Source organism: Argopecten irradians, chromosome 14 (assembly GCF_041381155.1).
Source record: "Argopecten irradians isolate NY chromosome 14, Ai_NY, whole genome shotgun sequence".
Taxonomy (NCBI): domain Eukaryota; kingdom Metazoa; phylum Mollusca; class Bivalvia; order Pectinida; family Pectinidae; genus Argopecten; species Argopecten irradians.
The window spans coordinates 30,040,524-30,056,158 of NC_091147.1; the positions used below are offsets into that span (position 1 = coordinate 30,040,524).

At 38.0% G+C, this 15,635-nt stretch overlaps 1 protein-coding gene across 1 annotated transcript in view; it reads left to right on the plus strand.

The window, feature by feature from the left end:
• LOC138306858 (transmembrane 9 superfamily member 2-like) overlaps nt 1-15,635 on the plus strand; it is a 187,307-nt gene that overhangs the window by 122,838 nt on the left and 48,834 nt on the right. The window lies entirely within an intron of this gene.

The following is a 15,635-nucleotide window of genomic DNA, read 5'->3' on the forward strand; positions in this document are numbered from 1 at the left end:
CTACTCCTACCCTCTAAAACCCTCCTGTTGGTCACTGATGATCGACCCAGTCAAGGCCCAGCTACTCCTGACCCTCTAAACCCTCCTGTTGGTCACTGATGATTGACCCAGTCAAGGCCCGCTACTCCTCCCTCTAAACCCTCCTGGTGGTCACTGAGATGATCGACCAATCAGTCAAGGCCCCACTACTCCTCCCTCTAAACCCTCCCTGGTGGTCACATGATGACCAACCCAGTCAAGCCCGCCACTACTCCTCCCTCTAAAACCCTCCTGGGTGGTCACTGAAGATCGACCCAGTCAAGCTCCCGCTACTCCTACCCTCTAATAACCCTCCTTGGTGGTCCTTGGATGATCGACCCAGTCAAGGCCCACTACTAATCCTCCCTCTAAACCCTCCTGGTGGGTCCACTGATGAATGACCCATGTCAAGGCCCACTACTCCTCAATGATCGACCCTCTAAACCCTCCTTTTGGTCACTGATGATTGACCCAGTCAAGGCCCGCTACTCCTCCCTCTAAACCCTCCTGGTGGTCACTGATCGACCCAGTCAAGGCCCACTACTCCTCCCTCTAAACCCTCCTGGTGGTCACTGATGACTGACCCAGTCAAGGCCCACTACTCCTCCCTCTAAATTCCCTAGCTGGTGGTCACTGACGATCGACCCAGTCAAGGCCCACTACTCCTCCCTCTAAAACCCTCCTGGTGGTCACTGATGACTGACCCAGTAAAGGCCCACTCACTCCTCCTCCTAAAAACCCTCCTGGAAGTGTCACTGATGATTGACCCAGTCAAGGCCCACTACTCCTCCCTCTAAACCCTCCTGGTGGTCACTGATGATCGACCCAATCAAGCCGCACAACTCCTCCCTCTAAACCCATCCTGGTGGTCACTGATGATTTGACCCAGTCAAGGCCCACTAACTCCTGCCCTCTAAACCCTCCTGTTGGTCAACTGATGACTGACCCAGTCAAGGACCCGCCACCTCTTTCAAAACCCTCTCCTCCCTCTAAACACTCCTACCATTGGTCACTGACTTCCCCTCTCAATCCTCCCCAGTTCAATGAAACCCCCCACCTTACTCCTCCCTCTAATCCTCCTGGTGGTCACTAGATGACTCGACCCAGTCAAGGCCCATTACTCCTCCCTCTAAACCCTCCTGATGGTCACTGATGACTGACCCAGTCGAAGGCCCACTACTCCCCCTCTACAAAACCCTCCTGGTGGTCACTGATCATTGACCCTGTCAATGGCCCACTACTCCTCCCTCTAAACCCTCCTGGTGGTCACTGATGATCGACCCAGTCAAGCAGGCCCACTACTCCTCCCTCTAAAAACCCTCCTGTTGGTCACTGATGACATGACCCAGTCAAGGCCCCCACTACTCCTCCCTCTAAACCCTCCTGGTGGTCACTGATCCATTCGACCCAGTCAAGAGGCCCACTACTCCTCCCTCTAAACCCTCCTGGTGGTCAACTGATCGACCAGTCAAGGCCCAGTACTCTCCCTCTAAACCTCCTCCTGGTCACTGATGATCGACCCCAGTCAAGGCCCACTACCACCCCTCTAAACCCCCCTGGTGGTGTGACACTGATGATCGACCCAGTCAAGGCCCGCTACTTCCCTCCATCTAAACCCTCCTGTGGTCAGGCTGATGATTCGACCCAGTCAAAGGCCCGCTACACCTACCTCTAAACCCTCCTAGTGGTCACTGTATGATTCGACCCATCAAGGCCCACTACTCCTCTCCCTCAAAACCCTCCTGGTGGTCACTGATGATCGACCCAGTCAAGGCCCACTACTCCTCCCTCTAAAACCTTCGCTGGTGGTCACTGATGATCGACCCAGACAAGGCCCATAACTACTCCTACCTCTAAACCCCTCCTGGTGGTCACTGATGAATACCCAGTCAAGGCCCAACTACTTCCTCCCTCTAAACCCTCCTGGTGGTCACTGATCGACCCAGTCAAAGGCCCACTACTCCTCCCTCTAAACCCTCCAGGTGGTCACTGATGATCAACCCAGTCAAGGCCAACTACTCCTCCCTCTACAACCCTCCTGGTGGTCACAGATGATCGACCCAGTCAAGGCACCACATACTCCTCCCTCTAAACCCTCCTGGTGGTCACTGAGAAGATCAAACGCAGTCAAGGGCCCCGCTACTCCTCCCTCTCAAACCCTCCTGGTGGTCACTGATTGACTCGACCCAGTTTCAAGGCCCACTACTCTCCCTCTAAACCCTCCTACGACGATCGTCCCCTATCATCCTAACCTGCCCACGGGGCAACGGCTCTACCGTCAAGCAGAAGTGTAGTTGATATCTACTCGTAGTCCTCAACAGCCTTTCCCTCTAAATAAAATAAATGTCCCGTTCCCGCCCTCTAAACAAGCACGGGAGGTTCAAACACATGGGGTCCTGGTGTTCACACACTCACATCTGATTGACCGGCGGAAAACCCACAAAACTAAAAGCCCGCTAGACCCACCTGACGCGAGATAGGCGACTCCTTTTAAGCGCGTTAGTTTTGAACTTATTTGCGACAATTAGTATTGCATAAGAGAACTATCAGTAGATTTGTTTAACATTTTCGTATATTTTCCTACGCCGGGTTCATTAATTTGCGCAAAAACCGCCCTCCTGTGGGATGCAATGATCTGATGATTCCCGATCGAGAAGAAGGTATTTCCGGGATGTGTAGGGACGTGCGCGCTGGAATTTATTACGGTAGGGAATAACACGGAAAGAACGTCCGTGAGTCGATACCTAGGTAATTGTGCGAGCAATCAAGTACGTTTCCCAGTACCGAAGGCCCTCGCCCGAGCCCGCACGCCGGGCCCAGCAAATGGATAAAAGGGATGTTAAGCCCAGCGTCAGGCAAAGATAACGTTCACCTCCTCCTTCCAAGTATAGGAAATAAAGGTAAATCCTATAAATCGCTACTAGTCATAGAGTTCTTCATGGATTGTAACCAAATTTGGCCACAAACATTCTTTGGGGAAGGGGAACAGAACTTGTATAAAATTTGGCTCTGACCCCCCGGGGGCAGGAGGGGCGGGGCCCAATAGGGAAATAAAGGTAAATCCTATAAATCGCTACTAGTCATAGAGTTCTGCATGGATTGTAACCAAATTTGGCCACAAGCATCCTTGGGGAAAGGGAAACAGAACTTGTATAAATTTTGGCTCTGAGCCCCGGGGGCAGGAGGGGCGGGGCCCAATAGGGGAAATAAAGGTAAATCCTATAAATCACTACTAGTCATAGAGTTCTGCATGGATTGTAACCAAATTTGACCACAAACATTCTTTGGGGAAGGGAACAGAACCTGTATAAATTTTGACTCTGACCCCCCGGGGGCAGGAGGGGCGGGGCCCAATATGGGAAATAAAGGTAAATCCTATAAATCGCTACTTGTCCTAGAGTTCTGCATGGATTGTGACCAAATTTGGCCACAAACATCCTTTGGAGAAGGGGAACAGAACTTGTTTAAATTTTGGCTCTGACCCCCCGGGGGCAGGAGGGGCGGGGCCCAATAGGGGAAATAAAGGTAAATCCTATAAATCGCTACTAGTCATAGAATTCTGCATGGATTGTAACCAAATTTAGCCACAATCATTCTTTGGGGAAGGGGAACAGAACTTGTATAAATTTTGGCTCTAACCCCCCAGGGGCAGGAGGGGCGGGGCCCAATAGGGGAAATAAAGGTAAATCCTATAAATCGCTACTTGTCCTAGAGTTCTGCATGGATTGTGACCAAATTTGGCCACAAACATCCTTGGGAGAAGGGGAACAGAACTTGTATAAATTTTGGCTCTGACCCCCTGGGGGCAGGAGGGGCGGGGCCCAATAGGGGAAATAAAGGTAAATCCTATAAATCGCTACTAGTCATAGAGTTCTGCATGGATTATAACCAAATTTGGCCACAAACATCCTTGGGGGAAGGGGAACAGAGCTTGTATAAATTTTGGCTCTGACCCCCAGGGGGCAGGAATGGTGGGGCCCAATAGGGGAATTAGAGGTAAATATTCAAATTTCTTCAGAAAATAAACAATGAACCTGTATCCAGAATATTACTTGGCATTACAAACCAGGTGAGCGATACAGGCCCTCTGGGCCTCTTGTTTGATGTAAGTTACACTGGTCTTCATATAGACACACATTTGTTTACTGATGTAAGTTACTCTGGTATTCATATAGGCACACATTTGTTTACTGATGTAAGTTACTCTGGTCTTCATATAGACACTCATTTGTTTACTGATGTAAGTTACTCTGGTCTTCATATAGACACACATTTGTTTACTGATGTAAATTACTCTGGTCTTCATATGGACACACATTTGTTTACTGATGTAAGTTACTCTGGTCTTCATATAGACAACACATTTGTTTACTGATGTAAGTTACTCTGGTCTTCATATAGACACACATTTGTTTACTGATGTAAGTTACTCTGGTCTTCATATAGACACACATTTGTTTACTGATAAAGGTTACTCTGCTCTTCATATAGACACACAATTGTTTATTGATGTAAGTTACTCTGGTCTTCATATAGGCACACATTTGTTTACTGATGTAAGTTACTCTGGTCTTCATATAGACACACATTTGTTTACTGATGTAAGTTACTCTGGTCTTCATATAGACACTCATTTGTTTACTGATGTAAGTTACTCTGGTCTTCATATAGACACTCATTTGTTTACTGATGTAAGTTACTCTGATGTAAGTTACTCTGGTCTTCATATAGACACACATTTGTTTACTGATGTAAGTTACTCTGGTCTTCATATAGACACACATTTGTTTACTGATGTAAGTTACTCTGGTCTTCATATAGACACACATTTGTTTACTGATAAAGGTTACTCTGCTCTTCATATAGACACACAATTGTTTATTGATGTAAGTTACTCTGGTCTTCATATAGGCACACATTTGTTTACTGATGTAAGTTACTCTGGTCTTCATATAGACACACATTTGTTTACTGATGTAAGTTACTCTGGTCTTCATATAGACACTCATTTGTTTACTGATGTCAGTTACTCTGATGTAAGTTACTCTAGTCTTTATATAGACACATATTTGTTTACTGATGTAAGTTACTCTGGTCTTCTTAAAGACAAACATTTGTTTACTGATGTAAGTTACTCTAGTCTTCATATAGACACACATTTGCTTACTGATGTAAGTTACCCTGGTCTTAATATAGACACACATTTGTTTACTGATGTAAGTTACTCTGGTCTTTATATAGACACACATTTGCTTACTGATGTAAGTTACTCTGGTCTTCATATAGACATACATTTGTTTACTGATGTATGTTACTCTGGTCTTCATAAAGGCACACATTTGTTTACTGATGTAAGTTACTCTGATGTAAGTTACTCTAGTCTTTATAAAGACACACATTTGTTTACTGATGTAAGTTACTCTGGTCTTCATATAGGCACACATTTGTTTACTGATGTAAGTTACTCTGGTCTTCATATAGGCAAACATTTGTTTACTGATGTAAGTTACCCTGGTCTTCATATAGACACTCATTTGTTTACTGATGTAAGTTACTCTGGTCTTCATATAGACACACATTTGTTTACTGATAAGTAAGTTATTCTGGTCTTCATATAGACACTCATTTGTTTACTGATGTAAGTTACTCTGGTCTTCATATAGACATACATTTGTTTACTGATGTAAGTTACTCTGGTATTCATATAGACACACATTTGTTTACTGATGTAAGTTACTCTGGTCTTCAGATAGGCATACATTTGTTTACTGATGTAAGTTACTCTGGTCTTCATATAGACACACATTTGTTTACTGATGTAAGTTACACTGGTCTTCATATAGACACACATTTGTTTACTGATGTAAGTTACTCTGGTATTCATATAGGCACACATTTGTTTACTGATGTAAGTTACTCTGGTCTTTATATAGACACACATTTGTTTACTGATGTAAGTTACTCTGGTCTTCATATAGACACTCATTTGTTTACTGATGTAAGTTACTCTAGTCTTCAGATAGGCACACATTTGTTTACTGATGTAAGTTACTCTGGTCTTCATATAGGCACACATTTGTTTACTGATGTAAGTTACTCTGGTCTTCATATAGGCAAACATTTGTTTACTGATGTAAATTACTCTAGTCTTTATATAGACACAAATTTCTGTTTACTGATGTAATTAAGTTACTCTGGTCTTCATATAGACACACATTTGTTTACTGATGTAAGTTACTCTGGTCTTCATATAGACACACATTTGTTTACTGATGTAAGTTACTCTGGTCTTCATATAGACACACATTTGTTTACTGATGTAAGTTACTCTGGTCTTCATATAGACACACACATTTGTTTACTGATGTAAGTTACTCTGGTCTTCATAAAGACACACATTTGTTTACTGATGTAAGTTACTCTGGTCTTCATATAGACAACACATTTGTTTACTGATGTAAGTTACTCTGGTCTTCATATAGACACACATTTGTTTACTGATGTAAGTTACTCTGGTCTTCATATAGACACACATTTGTTTACTGATGTAAGTTACTCTGGTCTTCATATAGACACACATTTGTTTACTGATGTAAGTTACTCTGGTCTTCATATAGACACTCATTTGTTTACTGATGTAAGTTACTCTGGTCTTCATATAGACACACATTTGTTTACTGATGTAAGTTACTCTGGTCTTCATATAGACACACATTTGTTTACTGATGTAAGTTACTCTGGTCTTCATATAGACACACATTTGTTTACTGATGTAAGTTACTCTGGTCTTCATATAGACACACATTTGTTTACTGATGTAAGTTACTCTGGTCTTCATATAGACACACATTTGTTTACTGATGTAAGTTACTCTGGTCTTCATATAGACACACATTTGCTTACTGATGTAAGTTACTCTGGTCTTCATATAGACACACATTTGTTTACTGATGTAAGTTACTCTGGTCTTCATATAGACACTCATTTGTTTACTGATGTAAGTTACTCTGGTCTTCATATAGACACACATTTGTTTACTGATGTAAGTTACTCTGGTCTTCATATAGGCACACATTTGTTTACTGATGTAAGTTAGATGTACTCTAGTCTTTATAAAGACACACATTTGTTTACTGATGTAAGTTACTCTGGTCTTCATATAGACACACATTTGTTTACTGATGTAAGTTACTCTGGTCTTCATATAGACACACATTTGTTTACTGATGTAAGTTACCCTGGTCTTCATATAGACACACATTTGTTTACTGATGTAAGTTACTCTGGTCTTCATATAGACACACATTTGTTTACTGATGTAAGTTACTCTGGTCTTCATATAGGCACACATTTGTTTACTGATGTAAGTTACTCTGGTCTTCATATAGACACACATTTGTTTACTGATGTAAGTAAGTTACTCTGGTCTTCATATAGGCACACATTTGTTTACTGATGTAAGTTACTCTGGTCTTCATATAGACACACATTTGTTTACTGATGTAAGTTACTCTGGTCTTCATATAGACACTCATTTGTTTACTGATGTAAGTTACTCTGGTCTTCATATAGACACACATTTGTTTACTGATGTAAGTTACTCTGGTCTTCATATAGACACACATTTGTTTACTGATGTAAGTTACTCTGGTCTTCATATAGACACACATTTGTTTACTGATGTATGTAAGTTACTCTGGTCTTCATATAGGACACACATTTGTTTACTGATGTAAGTTACTCTGGTCTTCATATAGACACACATTTGTTTACTGATGTAAGTTACTCTGGTCTTCATATAGACACACATTTGTTTACTGATGTAAGTTACTCTGGTCTTCATATAGACACACATTTGTTTACTGATGTAAGTTACTCTGGTCTTCATATAGACACACATTTGTTTACGATGTAAGTTACTTGTCTTCATATTTGTTTACTGATGTAAGTTACTCTGGTCTTCATATAGACACACATTTGTTTACTGATGTAAGTTACTCTGGTCTTCATATATAGACACACATTTGTTTACTGATGTAAGTTACTCTGGTCTTCATATAGACACACATTTGTTTACTGATGTAAGTTACTCTGGTCTTCATATAGGCACACATTTGTTTACTGATGTAAGTTACTCTGGTCTTCATATAGACACACATTTGTTTACTGATGTAAGTTACTCTGGTCTTCATATAGACACACATTTGTTTACTGATGTAAGTTACTCTGGTCTTCATATAGACACACATTTGTTTACTGATGTAAGTTACTCTGGTCTTCATATAGACACACATTTGTTTACTGATGTAAGTTACTCTGGTCTTCATATAGACACACATTTGTTTACTGATGTAAGTTACTCTGGTCTTCATATAGACACACATTTGTTTACTGATGTAAGTTACTCTGGTCTTCATATAGACACACATTTGTTTACTGATGTAAGTTACTCTGGTCTTCATATAGACACCATTTGTTTACTGATGTAAGTTACTCTGGTCTTCATATAGACACACATTTGTTTACTGATGTAAGTTACTCTGGTCTTCATATAGACACACATTTGTTTACTGATGTAAGTTACTCTGGTCTTCATATAGACACTCATTTGTTTACTGATGTAAGTTACTCTGGTCTTCATATAGACACACATTTGTTTACATGTGTTATCTGATGTAAACTTAGTTACTCTGGTCTTCATATAGACACTCATTTGTTTACTGATGTAAGTTACTCTGGTCTTCATATAGACACACATTTGTTTACTGATGTAAGTTACTCTGGTCTTCATATAGACACACATTGTTTACTGATGTAAGTTACTGATGTAAGTAAGTTACTCTGGTCTTCATATAGACACACATTTGTTTACTGATGTAAGTTACTCTGGTCTTCATATAGACATACATTTGTTTACTGATGTAAGTTACTCTGGTCTTCATATAGACACTCATTTGTTTACTGATGTAAGTTACTCTGGTCTTCATATAGACACACATTTGTTTACTGATGTAAGTTACTCTGGTCTTCATATAGACACACATTTGTTTACTGATGTAAGTTACTCTGGTCTTCATATAGACACTCATTTGTTTACTGATGTAAGTTACTCTGGTCTTCATATAGACACTCATTTGTTTACTGATGTAAGTTACTCTGGTCTTCATATAGACACTCATTTGTTTACTGATGTAAGTTACTCTGGTCTTCATATAGACACTCATTTGTTTACTGATGTAAGTTACTCTGGTCTTCATATAGACATACATTTGTTTACTGATGTAAGTTACTCTGGTCTTCATATAGACACACATTTGTTTACTGATGTAAGTTACTCTGGTCTTCATATAGACACACATTTGTTTACTGATGTAAGTTACTCTGGTCTTCATATAGACACTCATCTTCAGATAGGCACACATTTGTTTACTGATGTAAGTTACTCTGGTCTTCATATATAGACACTCATTTGTTTACTGATGTAAGTTACTCTGGTCTTCATATAGACACACATTTGTTTACTGATGTAAGTTACTCTGGTCTTCATATAGACACACATTTGTTTACTGATGTAAGTTACTCTGGTCTTCATATAGACACTCATTTGTTTACTGATGTAAGTTACTCTGGTCTTCATATAGACACTCATTTGTTTACTGATGTAAGTTACTCTGGTCTTCATATAGACACTCATTTGTTTACTGATGTAAGTTACTCTGGTCTTCATATAGACACTCATTTGTTTACTGATGTAAGTTACTCTGGTCTTCATATAGACACACATTTGTTTACTGATGTAAGTTACTCTGGTCTTCATATAGACACTCATTTGTTTACTGATGTAAGTTACTCTGGTCTTCATATATAGACACACATTTGTTTACAGATGTAAGTTACTCTGGTCTTCATATAGACACACATTTGTTTACTGATGTAAGTTACTCTGGTCTTCATATAGACACTCATTTGTTTACTGATGTAAGTTACTCTGGTCTTCATATAGACACACATTTGTTTACTGATGTAAGTTACTCTGGTCTTCATATAGACACACATTTGTTTACTGATGTAAGTTACTCTGGTCTTCATATAGACACACATTTGTTTACTGATGTAAGTTACTCTGGTCTTCATATAGACACACATTTGTTTACTGATGTAAGTTACTCTGGTCTTCATATAGACACTCATTTGTTTACTGATGTAAGTTACTCTGGTCTTCATATAGACACTCATTTGTTTACTGATGTAAGTTACTCTGGTCTTCATATAGACACTCATTTGTTTACTGATGTAAGTTACTCTGGTCTTCATATAGACACTCATTTGTTTACTGATGTAAGTTACTCTGGTCTTCATATAGACACTCATTTGTTTACTGATGTAAGTTACTCTGGTCTTCATATAGACACACATTTGTTTACTGATGTAAGTTACTCTGGTCTTCATATAGGCACACATTTGTTTACTGATGTAAGTTACTCGTACTCTGGTCTTCATATAGACACTCATTTGTTTACTGATGTAAGTTACTCTGGTCTTCATATAGACACACATTTGTTTACTGATGTAAGTTACTCTGGTCTTCATATAGACACTCATTTGTTTACTGATGTAAGTTACTCTGGTCTTCATATAGACACACATTTGTTTACTGATGTAAGTTACTCTGGTCTTCATATAAGACACACATTTGTTTACTGATGTAAGTTACTCTGGTCTTCATATAGACACTCATTTGTTTACTGATGTAAGTTACTCTGGTCTTCATATAGACACACATTTGTTTACTGATGTAAGTTACTCTGGTCTTCATATAGACACACATTTGTTTACTGATGTAAGTTACTCTGGTCTTCATATAGACACACATTTGTTTACTGATGTAAGTTACTCTGGTCTTCATATAGACACACATTTGTTTACTGATGTAAGTTACTCTGGTCTTCATATAGACACACATTTGTTTACTGATGTAAGTTACTCTGGTCTTCATATAGACACACATTTGTTTACTGATGTAAGTTACTCTGGTCTTCATATAGACACACATTTGTTTACTGATGTAAGTTACTCTGGTCTTCATATAGACACACATTTGTTTACTGATGTAAGTTACTCTGGTCTTCATATAGACACACATTTGTTTACTGATGTAAGTTACTCTGGTCTTCATATAGACACACATTTGTTTACTGATGTAAGTTACTCTCTCTTCATATAGACACACATTTGTTTACTGATGTAAGTTACTCTGGTCTTCATATAGACACACATTTGTTTACTGATGTAAGTTACTCTGGTCTTCATATAGACACACATTTGTTTACTGATGTAAGTTACTCTGGTCTTCATATAGACACACATTTGTTTATGATGTAAGTTACTCTGGTCTTCATATAGACACACATTTGTTACTGATGTAAGTTACTCTGGTCTTCATATAGACACACATTTGTTTACTGATGTAAGTTACTCTGGTCTTCATATAGACACACATTTGTTTACTGATGTAAGTTACTCTGGTCTTCATATAGACACACATTTGTTTACTGATGTAAGTTACTCTGGTCTTCATATAGACACACATTTGTTTACTGATGTAAGTTACTCTGGTCTTCATATAGACACACATTTGTTTACTGATGTAAGTTACTCTGGTCTTCATATAGACACTCATTTGTTTACTGATGTAAGTTACTCTGGTCTTCATATAGACACTCATTTGTTTACTGATGTAAGTTACTCTGATGTAAGTTACTCTGGTCTTCATATAGACACACATTTGTTTACTGATGTAAGTTACTCTGGTCTTCATATAGACACACATTTGTTTACTGATGTAAGTTACTCTGGTCTTCATATAGACACACATTTGTTTACTGATGTAAGTTACTCTGGTCTTCATATAGACACACATTTGTTTACTGATGTAAGTTACTCTGGTCTTCATATAGACACACATTTGTTTACTGATGTAAGTTACTCTGGTCTTCATATAGACACACATTTGTTTACTGATGTAAGTTACTCTGGTCTTCATATAGACACACATTTGTTTACTGATGTAAGTTACTCTGGTCTTCATATAGACACACATTTGTTTACTGATGTAAGTTACTCTGGTCTTCATATAGGCACACATTTGTTTACTGATGTAAGTTACTCTGGTCTTCATATAGACACACATTTGTTTACTGATGTAAGTTACTCTGGTCTTCATATAGACACACATTTGTTTACTGATGTAAGTTACTCTGGTCTTCATATAGACACACATTTGTTTACTGATGTAAGTTACTCTGGTCTTCATATAGACACACATTTGTTTACTGATGTAAGTTACTCTGGTCTTCATATAGACACACATTTGTTTACTGATGTAAGTTTACTCTGGTCTTCATATAGACACACATTTGTTTACTGATGTAAGTTACTCTGGTCTTCATATAGACACACATTTGTTTACTGATGTAAGTTACTCTGGTCTTCATATAGACACACATTTGTTTACTGATGTAAGTTACTCTGGTCTTCATATAGACACACATTTGTTTACTGATGTAAGTTACTCTGGTCTTCATATAGACACACACATTTGTTTACTGATGTAAGTTACTCTGGTCTTCATATAGACACACATTTGTTTACTGATGTAAGTTACTCTGGTCTTCATATAGACACACATTTGTTTACTGATGTAAGTTACTCTGGTCTTCATATAGACACACATTTGTTTACTGATGTAAGTTACTCTGGTCTTCATATAGACACACATTTGTTTACTGATGTAAGTTACTCTGGTCTTCATATAGACACTCATTTGTTTACTGATGTAAGTTACTCTGGTCTTCATATAGACACACATTTGTTTACTGATGTAAGTTACTCGTACTCTGGTCTTCATATAGACACACATTTGTTTACTGATGTAAGTTACTCTGGTCTTCATATAGACACACATTTGTTTACTGATGTAAGTTACTCTGGTCTTCATATAGACACACATTTGTTTACTGATGTAAGTTACTCTGGTCTTCATATAGACACACATTTGTTTACTGATGTAAGTTACTCTGGTCTTCATATAGACACACATTTGTTTACTGATGTAAGTTACTCTGGTCTTCATATAGACAACACATTTGTTTACTGATGTAAGTTACTCTGGTCTTCATATAGACACACATTTGTTTACTGATGTAAGTTACTCTGGTCTTCATATAGACACACATTTGTTTACTGATGTAAGTTACTCTGGTCTTCATATAGACACACATTTGTTTACTGATGTAAGTTACTCTGGTCTTCATAAAGACACACATTTGTTTACTGATGTAAGTTACTCTGGTCTTCATATAGACAACACATTTGTTTACTGATGTAAGTTACTCTGGTCTTCATATAGACACACATTTGTTTACTGATGTAAGTTACTCTGGTCTTCATATAGACACACATTTGTTTACTGATGTAAGTTACTCTGGTCTTCATATAGACACACATTTGTTTACTGATGTAAGTTACCCTGGTCTTAATATAGACACACATTTGTTTACTGATGTAAGTTACTCTGGTCTTCATATAGACACACATTTGTTTACTGATGTAAGTTACTCTGGTCTTCATATAGACACACATTTGTTTACTGATGTAAGTTACTCTGGTCTTCATATAGGCACACATTTGTTTACTGATGTAAGTTACTCTGGTCTTCATATAGGCAAACATTTGTTTACTGATGTAAGTTACTCTGGTCTTCATATAGACACTCATTTGTTTACTGATGTAAGTTACTCTGGTCTTCATATAGACACACATTTGTTTACTGATGTAAGTTACTCTGGTCTTCATATAGACACTCATTTGTTTACTGATGTAAGTTACTCTGGTCTTCATATAGGCACACATTTGTTTACTGATGTAAGTTACTCTGGTCTTCATATAGACACACATTTGTTTACTGATGTAAGTTACTCTGGTCTTCATATAGACACACATTTGTTTACTGATGTAAGTTACTCTGGTCTTCATATAGGCACACATTTGTTTACTGATGTAAGTTACTCTGGTCTTCATATAGCACACATTTGTTTACTGATGTAAGTTACTCTGGTCTTCATATAGACACACATTTGTTTACTGATGTAAGTTACTCTGGTCTTCATATAGACACACATTTGTTTACTGATGTAAGTTACTCTGGTCTTCATATAGACACACATTTGTTTACTGATGTAGTTAGTTACTCTGGTCTCTTCATATAGACACACATTTGTTTACTGATGTAAGTTACTCTGGTCTTCATATAGACACACATTTGTTTACTGATGTAAGTTACTCTGGTCTTCATATAGACACACATTTGTTTACTGATGTAAGTTACTCTGGTCTTCATATAGACACACATTTGTTTACTGATGTAAGTTACTCTGGTCTTCATATAGACACACATTTGTTTACTGATGTAAGTTACTCTGGTCTTCATATAGACACACATTTGTTTACTGATGTAAGTTACTCTGGTCTTCATATAGGCACACATTTGTTTACTGATGTAAGTTACTCTGGTCTTCATATAGACACACATTTGTTTACTGATGTAAGTTACTCTGGTCTTCATATAGACACACATTTGTTTACTGATGTAAGTTACTCTGGTCTTCATATAGACACACATTTGTTTACTGATGTAAGTTACTCTGGTCTTCATATAGACACACATTTGTTTACTGATGTAAGTTACTCTGGTCTTCATATAGACACACATTTGTTTACTGATGTAAGTTACTCTGGTCTTCATATAGACACACATTTGTTTACTGATGTAAGTTACTCTGGTCTTCATATAGACACACATTTGTTTACTGATGTAAGTTACTCTGGTCTTCATATAGACACACATTTGTTTACTGATGTAAGTTACTCTGGTCTTCATATAGACACACATTTGTTTACTGATGTAAGTTACTCTGGTCTTCATATAGGCACACATTTGTTTACTGATGTAAGTTACTCGTACTCTGGTCTTCATATAGGACACACATTTGTTTACTGATGTAAGTTACTCTGGTCTGGTCTTCATATAGACACACTCATTTGTTTACTGATGTAAGTTACTCTGGTCTTCATATAGACACACATTTGTTTACTGATGTAAGTTACTCTGGTCTTCATATAGACACACATTTGTTTACTGATGTAAGTTACTCTGGTCTTCATATAGACACACATTTGTTTACTGATGTAAGTTACTCTGGTCTTCATATAGACACACATTTGTTTACTGATGTAAGTTACTCTGGTCTTCATATAGACACACATTTGTTTACTGATGTAAGTTACTCTGGTCTTCATATAGACACACATTTGTTTACTGATGTAAGTTACTCTGGTCTTCATATAGACATACATTTGTTTACTGATGTAAGTTACTCTGGTCTTCATATAGACACACATTTGTTTACTGATGTAAGTTACTCTGGTCTTCATATAGACACACATTTGTTTACTGATGTAAGTTACTCTGGTCTTCATATAGACACACATTTGTTTACTGATGTAAGTTACTCTGGTCTTCATATAGACATACATTTGTTTACTGATGTAAGTTACTC